The sequence below is a fragment of the Mus musculus genome, chromosome 2 (genome assembly GCF_000001635.26).
Source record: "Mus musculus strain C57BL/6J chromosome 2, GRCm38.p6 C57BL/6J".
Lineage (NCBI taxonomy): Eukaryota > Metazoa > Chordata > Mammalia > Rodentia > Muridae > Mus > Mus musculus.
Window position 1 is genome coordinate 57881715 of NC_000068.7, and position 4854 is coordinate 57886568.

Consider the following 4854-nt stretch of genomic DNA (forward strand, 5'->3'; position numbering starts at 1 on the left):
TTTTTATATTTTATTTATTTATTTATTTGAAAGGTAATAAACTTTTCTACTGGAAGTACCTTACTTTCAAGATGTCACCAAAGAAAGAAAAACTTCCTGACCTAGTGAAGTCAATATCACACAGATGTTTTTCTCTGTCAATAGTGATAAAGCACTTACAGGATTAAATGGCCTCAGTGAACCTGTATCATTTGCTTATCCTCAGAATTTGGAGAGTAAAAACCTGTGTCCAATATAAGACATTCATCTCTCTGCCCACACATGCAGTGGGGACGAGCGTAAAGAAGGGAGAAGCTAAGCCAGAGTGAACATCACAGGCACTTGAAAGCCCTGAATAATTCTTAAAGAATCTCTCATTCCCAAATAATATGCAGCACCCATGCTATTTGTTAAGAGGAATATAATCTACCTTAAAAGTGTCATGCATTTTTATCTGTTCCCAAACAGACAAGAACATTTAGCCTTTTCCACAGTTCAACATTAATAAAAGATGAATTTTTATCAGAGTGAAGGCCTTCCTTAAGGGAATTAACAAGAAAATATTCTAGACAGTATCCTAGAACCCCAAACTTTTACCTTAGACACTTATAAGTTCTTAAGCAAACCATCAAAACATTTGAAATGAAAGGAAAATAAAATGAATGAGTATTAGCCAAGGATGAAAATGGCAGACTTGGCCATTTGTCATGAGATCTCATGTTTCTGCTTCTAGACTGAGTGAGTCACCAAAGAGATGGAATTACCTCCAAGTAATTACATGAGAAGCGTGACACAAACAGACCTGGTGGCATTCATCATCTCTCTTTGAGTGTTTATTTATTTATTTATTTATTTAAAAAAGGACATAATGTCAGGTTAAAGAAACTCAGACTTGAAGCAAAGGATGAAAACTTATCTGTGCAATTCCATAGGACTCAATTCACAGACACAAATAACAAGCCTTGAGCACGGCCAATGCGCCTGACATTATGACTAAAAGTCCCTTCCAAGAGTTTAGTTTAGAAGATAAACTCCACAGTGTTTAGAAGGTAAACTCCACAGTCTACCAGCATTTCATAATTATTCTGAATGATGTGTCCTCTCTGAAGGTTTTCAAGGAGCAGTGGGCTTCAGGATTCCATTTGTCACCCTGGGATGACAAAATGTCAGATCTGGTATTGGTTCTGATAGTAACTGCATGCAACTTGTAGTTCTCTCTGGGACACTGTTACCCCACCTGCAACATGAAGGAAGCTTGAGCAGATAGTCTTGACTGTCTCAGGCCTACACAATCCCAGTTGAAGGAAATTTTCCTATAAATTCTCTTCAATATGCATGAAAATGTTTAGTGCCTAAGAGTGATGAAGGGCCAGAACAAATAAATCAATATTTGCCATCCTCTCTCTTGTACACATTCCTCTGTGAGTATACGTCACATTACACTGTTAAATACACATCACCATGCCCATGAAACATGTGAGAAGCTGTTATAAGACAGAAAGATGTTTAAATTCTCCTGAATGTCTACAAAATTCTCCATGCCACAGAGCAAAGTCCTGGCTTCTACATGTTTTCTTTTAACACTTTATAGGGTCAGTGTGCTCTGTTATTAAGAAAGGATATTCACGAATTGAAACAGGCAACCTCTGGAGGTAGGTGGTTGCTGGAATCCTCCAGAATGCACCAGAGACCTGGGAGGTGAGAGACTCTCAGGACTCAAAGGGAGGGACCTTAGATGAAATGCCAGACAGTAGGGAGAGGGAACTTTTAGAGCCCACCTCCAGCAGGAAGACAGGGTATCAAATGAGGGAGGGGTTTGCCATTCCACAGTCACATCTCTGACCCATTAATTGTTCCTATCTGAAAGAACTACACGATGGAAATGGAGAGAAGCTTGAGGAAAAGAAGGTCCAGCAACAGGCCCAAAGTAGGACCCAACTCAAGAGGAAGTCCCAAGGTCTGACACTATTACTGAGGCTATGGAGCAGTAACAAAAAGTGACCTAGCATGACTACACTCCGGGAGACCCAACAAACAGCTGAAAGGGTCAGATGATCTAAATAACTTAAATGTCCCACAGTCTTTACATATTCTTAAAATTTCAATCTCTTTAAAATATCCATCTCTTTTAAAATCAAAAGTCTTTTTACAGTTAAAAGTCTCTTAACTGTGGGCTCCACTAAAATAATTTCTTCCTTCAAGAGGGAAAATATCAGAGCACAGTCACAATCAAAAGCAAAAATCAGTATCCAACCATCCAATGTCTGGGATCCAACTCATGATCTTCTGGGCTCCTCCAAGGGCTTGGGTCACTTCTCCTGCCATGCCCTTTGTAGCACATGTGTCATCCTCTAGGCTCCAGATGCCTGTACTCCACTGCTGCTGCTCTTGGTGGTCATTTAATGGTACTGGCATCTCCAAAACACTGCATGACCCTTTCAGTCCTGGGCCGTCAATTGCAACTGAGGCTGCACCTTCACCAATGACCTTCCATAGCCTCTCACAGTGCCGAGCCTCAGCTGCTCTGTGTGTCCCCTTCATGCCTTCAAAACCAGTACCACCTGGGTGACCCTTACACATTACCAAGTCCCGCTGCAGCAGGAGTACAACCTTGGTTATCTCTGGAACATAGTCTCTGTGCGCTCAGAAAACACATCCCAGAAGATTTCACCTCAATGATGCTGGTCTCTTCTTAATCACCACTAATATCTTAGCTCCAGCTCACCAGCATCAATAGTCCTAGTAATGCAAAGGTTTTGCTTTAGTAGTTCTGGTATCTTGTTAATCACAGCTGATTCTTCAGCCTCAGCTAACCAGAACCACAGAATCTTCACAATCAAACTAACAATGGCCCTGAAAAAAGTCTTTAATCTTCCCTCTGAAATTTCACAAGCCAGGCCTCCATCTTCTGCACTGTTCTCAACATTACCTCAACATTGCACCCAACCAATGAACAGCAGCTGCTGATCCCTGTGGTTGAATTAGGGAAAGGTGGAAAGAAGCTGAGGAAGAGGGTGACCCTGTAGGAGAACCAGCAGTCTCAATCAATCTAGACTTCCGAGATCTATCAAACACTGGACAACCAAATAGGCAGCACACAGGAGCTGATATGAGGCCCCAAACACACATACAGCAGAAGACTGCCAGTCTGGGTTCAATCAGAGATGATGCACCTAACCCTCAAGAGACTGGAGGCCCCAGGGAGTTTAGAAGTCAGGTGGGGTGGGAGGGGGGGGAGGGGCATCCTCGTGGAGACAGGGGGTGGGGTGGAGGTATGGGATGTGGAACAGTTGAGGGTAGGGGTGAATGGGGGGATAAAGTCTGGAGTGTAAATAAAAAAAGATACAGGGAAGATGATGGAGGCAACACAGCAGGCCTTACAAAAGAGCAAAGCCTTGAATCAGTCCCTGAGCTGAATCATTGCTAAGAGTGGTAGATAAAACAGGAAGGTCTGGCTTTGGTTTCCTCCTCACCATAACTGCTCTAAAGCATAACTTTCCAATGTATTGGGGAATATAATTTCCCATGGTATCCATTAGACAGTCACAATGCTCACATGGATGAGGGGCCCCATCTCCCAAAGCAAATCTCTGAGAGAGGGAGGGAGGTGAGGGGGAGAGAGAGGGAGAAGGGGGGAGGGGGGAGGGAGAAAGAGGGGGGAGGGGGGAGAGAAAAAGAGGGGGGAGAGGGAGAGGGGGAGAGAGAGAATATGAATCAACTGTTTTCTCCACTCCTAGATTTCAGAGCCTTGAAACACAAGATAGTAGTCTGTACCTCACAAAGGGGAATAAATATTAAATCATAAAAAAAGAAAAAGAAAGAAAGAAAGAAGGAAAGAAGGAAAGAAAGAAAAAAAGAAGGAAGAAAGGAAGGAAGGAAGGAAGGAAGGAAGGAAGGAAGGAAAGAAGACAGGAAGACAGGAAGACGGGAAGACGGGAAGACAGGAAGACAGGAAGACAGGAAGACAGGAAGACAGGAAGACAGGAAGAAAGGAAGAAAGGAAGAAAGGAAGAAAGGATATTCACCACAACTCCACCTGCTTTTCCAGAGGCTGTACTATCACTAACAACCCGAAGAAGGCATGCTGGAACGAGGGACCCCAGGCTACTATGGCACCAAGGACCTCAGGCCATGCCAGTTCTAGGGGCTGCAGAGACAACATTGTCACCCCAAAACCTAGAGGTCACATGGGCCACAAAATTCCCAGCAAAGGTATGCTACTATATTTGAAGACTTGCTGATCATCAAACCCCAACACACTTAGGCCGGAAAAGCAGAGAGGAAATAGAATCCAAGGGAGAAAACATCCAAAAAACACCCATCCATCAAGGATAAACTCAGAAGTAGCATGTAAACCTATAATAACCTCAAAACCTAGATGACTGCAGGCCAGCATAAGAGTGCAATCAACAACAGCCAGGGTACCACCAGAGCCAGTTATCCCACTACAGCAAGTCCTGGATAGTCCAACACCGCTGAACCACAAGGAAGTAACTTTATATCCAGTCTTATGAAGATATTTTAAAAAGATGACATTTCTTCTTTTTAATGAAGAAATGAATAAATCTCTTAAGCATATACAGTAAAATACAAACAGGTAAAAGACATGAATAAAATTGTGAAAAAAAAACAAACAAGAATAATAGGAATAGAAGAAGGAGAAGATTCCTTGCTCAAAGACCCAGAAAATATTTTCAAGAAAATCTGAAGAAAATTTCCCTGACTTAAGGAAAGAGATGGCTGTAAACATAAAAGACGCTTACAGAACACCAAGTAGATTGAACCAGAAAAGAAAAGCCTCCCGTTACCTAATAATCAAAACACAAAATATACAGAAAAATATTAAAGCTGCAAGGGGAAAAGGTCAATTAATAT